Consider the following 8,819-nt stretch of genomic DNA (forward strand, 5'->3'; position numbering starts at 1 on the left):
GGGGAAGAAGTTTGTTTTCAATTACCTCACTGGAGTGGGACAGACTTTGTTGTTGGGTTTTTTTTCTCTTTCTTTTTTTTTCCCTAAACAAGGAGAAAAAGAGCTGGGAAAGGGGAGCTGGCCTGGGGGTGGGGGTAGGGGACTTTCTGGGGCAGCAGCAGCAGCTCTGATGAAACCTGCCTTGGAGGGGCTCTTCTGAAAAGTGCTGGGGGGGGGGCTCCCTCTTCCTCCTCATCCTCCCTCCCCCAGCCAGAACGCTGGAGTTTCAATGACATTCTTGGCGGGTGAGCCCGACAATCTTTTGATGCCCAGCCCAAGGTCAAGAAGGCAGATGCCCAATGGGTGACTGGCACTCTGGCTGGCCAGGAGGTCCCCTAGCAGCCACCCTTTCAGAGAGAGGGAGCCACAAAGGGGAGAGGAGGGGAGGGGAGAGGGAGAGGGGAGCAGCTCCAGTCCTCCTCGGGTTTGCAGCCTGCTCCTGTGGAGTGTCTGCACAGACAATGTGGTTTGGATTTGGCTGAGCCCCCTCAGCACCTTATAAAGCACCTTGCTGAGTCAGGGAGAAAGCAGCCCCAATGCGGGAGGGGAGGAGGGGGCCAGGAGAGAAAGGGGAAAGGGAGAGAGGGGAGCCGAAGGAGGCGGGTGGGGGCTGAGGGAGGACAGAGAAGCCTCGGGCAGGACAGAGGAGACACAAAGAGGAAAGAAACGGTGGGAGTGGGAGGGAGGGAGGAGGCAGGACCGAGGAGGAAGAGGAGCGCACCGCAGTGGAAGAGGAGGGCGCTTACTGTGTTGCCCCCCCACCCCAAGCGAGCGTTCACCTCAGAGTCTAGAAAGCATTGGTTTGCAGGAACTGAGGGCTGCGGCTCTGAAATGAGGACCCAGGCCAGGTGGGTACAGGGACAATTGGCTTCCACACAGCCCCCCCCCCCCACCCCCGCTTGCTGCCGCAACCCCACAAACTGGGGAAGTCATATTTTCCCTCTGCCTCTTGTCTGGACTTGCATCCCTGCCCTCTCCCCTCACGTGGGGGTCAAGCCTCTCCCTTCCCCCATCTCCCCCACTGCCAAAGGGAAAATCAGCTCCGTCTCCAAGCTGCCAGTGCCCCTCTGCCATGTCTGGGCAAAGGCAGCAGGCTAGGAGCTGCCAGTTGGGGTGGGGTGGGGTGGGGTGGGGGCTGGGATAAAGACTATGTCTTTATTCTGCCAAATCCCAAGTGAGGGTGGGCTGTTGGAATTGGGGGGAGAAAGAAGAAAGCAGAGGCAGAGCAGGAGTAGCCCCTCCTGGGTTTCTGAGGGGTGGCCGGGCACAGGTGGCTGCCCTCTGATTTCTAGCTGGGGACCTCATGAAAGTTCCTGCTCCCCTGTGGCTCTTATAAAGGATTCTTGTTGGGGGCCCTTCTAGCTCTAATAATCTGGGCTTGCTGGGGGCAGGGAGCAGGGCAGAGGTTAGAGAAGACCCTGCTCCGGACCTTGAGCTCCAGATCCATCTGTCCCATGGTGCTTGTGCAAGCATTTCCTGAGCCCCTGCTGGGTGCTAGGCCCTGTAAAGGACAGAGGGACAAGGAAAACCCACCTGCCTTCAAGAGATTCACAATCTTGTGACAGGGGGCACTCACTAAACCATCTGCGATCAGAGGATGGTGAGGGAAGGGGAGCTCTGGGAGGAGGTGGAGCTTCCGGGTGGAAAAGTGGCTGGATGGCAGGAGGGGCAGTGGCAACCATAGGCAGAGGCGCCGAGGTAGCACTGGGCATAGCCCACATGGCTCCCTGCAGGGGCAGAGGGCCAGGCTGGGAGTCAGGATGCCCGGCTTCCAATTAGCCAGCGTGGCCTTGGGTCATGGCCATCACCTCTCCGTGGAAGGGGATATGACCACCTCTGCTCTCCTCCCACAGGATGGTGGCAGTATCAGCGAATTGGTGAGGAGAAGACTGCTTTGCTGCCTTCTCTGGTCTTCCAGACTCCAGGCCTCAACATCCGCAGGGTGAGTGGCAGGGCTGGCACCAGGTGATGACTGAGCTGCCTTCCGAGGGTGTAGGGGTGAGTCAGTATTGTCTCAGGGACAGGCTAGGGTCCCATTGTTCCTCCCTCGTCCTACAACTAGCGTCCCCAGGGAAGGTCTCCAGATGCCCAAAAAACACCATGTCCCACACAGCTGCAGAATTGGCATTGAAGGGGCCCTAGCCCCGGGGTGTCCTGGATTCCCGAACCAGGGAAGCCTGTAGTCTGGTCCCCTTTGATAGGTGAGCAGAGGCGTGGTGTTGGAGAAGCCCACAGAGGTAAGAAATTCACTAATTCATTCATTTGTTCACCAGACATTCCATGCCAGGTCCCAAGGACACAGAGAGGAGCGCTGAGAGGCCACAGGGTTGAGGGGAGGAGGCTGACCTGTGTGCAGGCAGGAGAAGCAGGGACCCTCCACCACGACTCTGTCAGCCTGCTACCAGGCCTGGCGTCGCTTGGTGACATGTTACTCCTTTGGGCCTCTAGTTTAAACGTACTGAGCTCTCACCAGGCTTCACATGGGCCATCTCATTTCTTTCTTACAATAACTCTACAGATTAGGAAGTGTTCTTTCCCCATTTTATACATGAGGAAACTGAGGCTTGGTAAGATGAAGTCATCTGTCTCAGGTCACACAAGTGGTAGAAACAGGACTGGAACCCAGGACTGTCTGCCTTCAGCACCACGCCATTTTATATGGTGCGGGTGCAAACCTTGGGGCAGGGGTGGGGGGCACTGAGGTCGGGGGACTCGTGAAAGAAGAGGCTGGCAGCTGAGAGCAGCTCCAGAGACAGCAGGACTGGCTGAGCACCCCGGGCTATGAGCTATCTAACCGGGGCATGCCTGGTCTCTTCAGGACACTAAGCCGTTCCTTGGGACAGAAAGAGAGTCCCCATGTGCCTGGAGCAGGAGACCTGGACTCTCCTGCCCACCAGTCACCACCCACTCCTGACATGAACTGACTGTGTGACGCTGGGCCAGGCACCCTACCTCGCCGCCCCAAGAGCGCTTGAGTCCAGGCTCAGAGCCCGGCCTGAGCTGCCAGGGCCTGACGAGGCCCCCTGGGACCCACATCCCTAATGCTCCGCTCCAGTGTGAATGTGCAGGCGCCTGGGCCACCGAGGGCAGGAGGGGGAGGGAAGGCAGCAGAGGGGTGCACTTGCCCTTTCTCTCCAGTGGGCAGAAGCCCAGAGGGCATTGCCTCACCCTGAGCTGGCCATGATGTCAGCAGAAACCCCGGGGCCTCAGCAACAGCCCTACCCTGCCCTGCGTCCCCCACCCACACCTAGACAATCTCCGGCCTCCTGGAGGACACTGGCCCCCCACACCCTGCTTCCCCGTGAAGCTGAGAGGAGCCACGTCCTACTGCTGCCTCTCCCCGGCCCTATCTCCCCATCTGCAAGGATGTCTGGGTGATGGGTGTGTGAGGAGGGCCGGGGCAGAAGGGTTACCCCCAGGTGTTCAGCTCCTCCCTCGCCCGCCAGGAGCTTTCCCCGCCATTCTCTCAGGATGTTCCATTGCCCTGGCCAACCCATGCCGCGGGCTCCGTGACTCCGTCTCCCCTGGCAGAGGAGTGGGGTTACCTCTCCCTGGGCTGGAAGATCCTTATCCTGCCCTGCTGAGTCACTACCGGCTCCTCCCGCTCTGTCCCCTCCCTCCCCACCCGCCTCCCTCCCTCAGGCTTCTCACGGCTTTCTCCAGACTGTCTGGGTTCCTCAGGGGACTCACCCAGGGGTCAGAGGATGGACAGCACCTTCCCTGGGGCCATTGGGCAAGTGACCTTGGGCAAGTCACTTGACCCCCCCCCCACACACACCTCAGTTTTCTCCTGCATAAAACAGGGATGACGATAATGGTACCTTCCTTAGAATAAGGGATGACTGAGTTAATGCAAGTAAAATCTCTGGCACTTAGCACCCAATAATGGTAAATATTATTCTTGTCGGCCCCTCATGCCCTATCCTCCTGTCTCTGCTAATGATGTCCCCTCTCTAGTCTGCCACCTCCCCCTTGCAAGCCCCCCATGTCTACATGTCCCCACCTTCTCTGTTCTTTTCATTCTGCCTTCTTCCCGAGGCCCGTCCCCATCACCCCGACTCTGACTCCCCACACAGGGCACAGACACAGACTCTCTAGGGGCCATTGCTCATCTCTCCTCCAACAATGAAGGAGTCCAGAGGATTTGACCTTGCATCCTAGACAGCCTCCTCTTAGGGATTTGGTGTGTTGAAGGGGAACAGTGTGAGCCCTGAAGGAATGGGAGGAGCCAGCGGATCCTGGTGTGCAGGGGCCGGCCCCATCTGTCTGCAAGGCGTGGGTGGTTTGGGTCTGTGAAGAGCTCAGCCCTCCCCGGCCCCCACAGGCACCTTTCTGAGGTCCACCTCGTGGTCCTCAACAGAGCACTCTGAGCATTCGTCAGGATCAGCCTCTGACCACTGCAAAATTTGTTAAATGAAGTAGCGACTCCGGAACTCAAGAAGGTGTGCCAAGGGCTGTGGTGCAGAGAAAGGAGAGGTCAGAGGAGAGAGGAGCTGTCAGGGAAGACTTCTAGAGACCCTGAGGAGAATCTGAGTGGCAGAAAGGGAAAAGCCACTTCTGGTCTGGAGCCAGTACCGAGGCAGGGGGGGAGCTGACACTCAGACCTCTGGGGTTCAGTCACCCCTCAAAGCTTTCGGAAGCACCTCCTATATGTGCAGACTGCCCTGAAGAACAGTGTGGACCTACAGAGACCCACACCCTGCTCTCCTGGGATAGAGGGCAAGATGGCTCCAGAGCCGCCGCCCTCTTAACTAATGACCTTCTCCCTGCTCTGCCCTCGGTTCCCTGAGGTCTTCCCTGTCCTCCCTCCACTGCAGGAAGCCCATCTCAGCCAAGAAGGATGGCTTCTCGGGCCCTCTCTCCTCGGGTGCCTAGCTCAGCATGCAGCAGCGAGCTGGGGCCCACAGTCGCTTGCTTGCCCGATGCAAGGCAGAGCAGCCTGGTCTCTGTTCTGGGAGCTGGGACTGGATGCGGTGTCTGTCTCCCTCTGCTGGTCCCTCAGGGGACAGCCCGGGTAGATGCTTTCCCCAGAGCTGATGGTGCCCCTGTCTCCCCAAACAGAGGATGGCGAGTGTTGGGGCGGTTAAGGAAAGGGCCTGGGGACTCAGGCTGGGCCCCAGCCTGCAGGAACACGGCACTGCCTCCTGGGTCCCTGCAGGCCGGAGCCTGCCTCCAACAGGGGCCCCGAGGGGTGGTCTGAGGGAGGCCAGGTAGCCTCCCCGATGCCTTCCCCAGGGGCCAGCGGGCCCCGAACAGCCTCCTTTCCCTTCCAACCCATGAATGGAGCTGTCATCCATGGATTATCTAAACCTTTTGTGAAGCTATTTCTCTTTCCAGCCGAGACCACATCTTGGGGTAATGAGTTCCATCGGTGTCCCCCCCGCTGGGCGAAGCACGCTGCCTTTGATTTGTCCTAAACTTACCTCACTCGCGCTCAAAGGGGGCCCTGTAACTGCAGCATGCCAGGTTGTGGTGAACAAGCCGGAGCTTTCCCCTTCCCATCCCCGCTGTGGGTTTAAAAAATTCCATCCCCTCTCCCCTCCACCTCCAGCCCTGCGGACTGAAGAGACCTGTCTCTCGTCTGCGCGTGGAGCCCGGCAGTGTGGGCACAGCCGTTACTCATGCCAGCCTCCGGTAGCTTGCGAGGACGGCAAGGCCTCACATTCTCCTCACGAGGCAGAGGGCACCGAGGACCCAGAATCAATGGAGGCATGGGCTGGTGGCAGCAGCCGCAGCCTCCCCTCCTGTCCCCACCCGAGTCCTCAGGGTATTTTCCAGTCCCCGGGCTCCAGGCCTTTTCTTTTTAAAGTTTCTCTGGGGGGGACTTTCCTCCCAGGTTCCTCGATTCACCCTTGCTTTGTCCACACTAATGACTTATTTTAACCCCGGTCCTGGCCCTAGGATACTGTGAGGGTACTCTCCAGAGATGGAGGACGGAGGTGGTAGGACACAGCAATGGCAACACTGACGGTGTGTACTAAGAGCTCTATAAACATTGGCTGAGTTCATCCTCACGACAGCCCTGTGAGATAGGGTCTGTTATTGCCCCCCCCCAATTTACGGATGAGGAAACTGAGGCTCAGAGAATATAAGCAACACGTCCATTTGTACAGAACTTGAAAGCGATGGAACCAGGATTCAGATGCGGGCAGGCTGGTGCCTAGAACCCCACTGTCCTCCAGACAGACAGACAACTTGAGTTCAAGTCTTGGAACCTCTCTGAATCCTATACTCTTCAGTCTTTCCACATATGCTTATGAAACCACTGCTACGTGCCAAACTTGTTCTGGTTGCTGGGAGAAATGCTGGGGAACGGGAAAGGCCTGGGCAGCGCTTGCCTGTGGGGTCTGGTGGCACCTGGTATGCCACAAACGCAGGACACGTGCGCAAGTAGCACTCTGCCAGCTTAGTGCCCCCAGCAGCTCAGAGCTGCCTGGCTCGCTTGGTTACCCCAGAATAACCCACAAATACCATTGTCTGTGTGTGCACAGCACAGCAGACTGCCATCAGAGCCTCGGCACAGGCCACTCCCTCTGGTCGGTCTCTGCCCCAGAATGGAAGCCACAAGAGTGAGGATTTTTGTCTTGAACTCTCTTTCCCGAACTTAGAAAAGTGTGTCTAATATGCATTGAATGAATGAATTACTGAGCTCTGGGGATTCCTGCGACTTCAAGACCAACCAGTTGGTGAGAAATGGTGGCTGAAAGGAAATTTCCCGACAGATAATTATTTTAAGAGTTGATACGGTAACCACTTCCCCCATTCCATATCTGCCCCCCGCACACACACATTCCCACATGCTTACATCCTCAAGCATTTGTAGGAAACCACCTCTAACGGGGCAGTGGCAAAGACTGTGAGAACTTTGGGTCTGAAAGGATCCTGAGGGAGCCTCTCATCCAACAGACTCATTTCATCAAGGAGGAAACTGAGGCCCAGAGAAGGGCCTCGACTTGCTCCAGTCTGGCACAGACCGCACATCGTCTTTGGGTCCCTAGACCCATCCCTTGCCCAACACAAAGGGTCCCTGATGGTTTCGAGGCCCCCGTCCCCTACTGCGCATCCTCCCTTCTGGCCCTGGAAGGTGCTATTGGCTGCGCCAACTGCAAGCTCGAAGAGGCTCTTGGCCTCAGATTGGAGAGCTCCCTGCCAGCCCCCCGACCTGGGGGAAGCAGGACAGCCAATTACAGCTCCTCTCCAGGGCTGTGGCCAGATGAGGGGCCCAGGGAAGCCGGGGGGCCCCTTCAGGATCATGGCGTGTCAAGGTTGGAAGGGACCTCAACAGGCATCTCATCTTACCAACCACATTATACAGACAAGGAAACAACCACAGAGACAGGGAGACACTGGTATAAAGTCACAAAGCTTGTCATGTTGAAGCACACACTAGAAACCCGGGACTCCGATTCCCAGCTCTACGCTCTTTTCTGGTGTCCGAACCCTTCAGAAGGGTGAGGTGATTCCTGACTTTTGGCAGGTGTGTGTGTGTGTGACTGAAGAAAGACATTAAAAGTCCTAAAGAGGGGCCGGCCCCGTGGCCGAGTGGTTAAGTTCGCGTGCTCTGCTTCAGGGGCCCAGTTTTTTGCCGGTTCGAATCCTGGGCATGGACACGGCACCGCTCATCAGGCCATGCTGAGGCAGCGTCCCACATAGCACAACCAGAAGGACCTGCAACTAGAATACACAACTACGTACTGGGGGGCTTTGGGGAGAAGAAGGAGGAAAAAAAAAGATTGGCAACAGATGTTAGCTCAGGTGCCAATCTTTAAAAAAAAAAGTCCTAAAGAGTTACGTCTCTCCCCCTTTCCCCAGGGCCTCGTTCCAAAGACCTCAAGGCCACAGGACCTTACAGCCCCGCGGGGGTCAGAGGCAGAGGCACGGCCATATGGTCATTCTCAGCTTCCCCTGCTGGCCTTTCAAGGAGCTTTGGCGTCTTAGGTCCTGTTGCAGTCGGGCTGCGCAGGTCATGGTGTGGGGCAGGCGTGGAGCTGCCGGGGAGGCTACGCTGATTCACACGGGGATAAAAAGAGAGGGAGAGAGATTCTGAGAGGAGGAGGAAAGGTAAGGACGAGAGTAGCTAATGCTAGGTTCTTTTGTCTCTTTGACAGACCGTGGGGGGACAGCTGTTGCCTGGGGAAGAGGGGCACTGTGGGCAGAGGCTGCAAGCGGGATTTGTTTCTCTCATCACAGCTGCGTGCTAAAAGCGACTGGGGGCAACTCGGCTTCATTTGGATCACACATTTATTCACTGAACACACACTTAGTGACCATCTACTGAGGACCAGGCCCTGTGTGAGGCACAGGGTGGGTCCAGCAACAAGACATACTCCCTGCCCTCACGGGGCTGACATAGCCACGAGGAAGACAGCCATTAAATAAGTAGATACACGTAGGAAAGAACGTTGAGTTGTGGTTAAGTGTTGCGTATAATACAGCAAGGGCTCAGCTGGAGAGTCTGGGGACGGGGGGCACCAGGGGCAGAGAAGGCCTATCTGCGGATGGGCAGCTGAAGCTGAGCCCTGAGGAAGAGAAGGAGCCAGCATATGAGAGGGAGGAAGAGCATCCCAAGTGGTGGGAACAGCAGTGCAGAGATCCCAAGGTGGAAAAGGATGAGGTGGGTTCAGGGAACTGATGGGGCCAGCCGGCTGCAGAGGAAAGCCAGAGACAGGAAAGATGGGTGGGCTGGCTCCTTGCAGGTTCAGGGTAAGGAGCTTGGATTTTATGGCAAATGTAGTAGGCGGCAACCACTGGAGGATCTGAACAAGGGAGAGGGGGCTGGC

This window comes from Equus asinus, chromosome 17, assembly GCF_041296235.1.
Source record: "Equus asinus isolate D_3611 breed Donkey chromosome 17, EquAss-T2T_v2, whole genome shotgun sequence".
Lineage (NCBI taxonomy): Eukaryota > Metazoa > Chordata > Mammalia > Perissodactyla > Equidae > Equus > Equus asinus.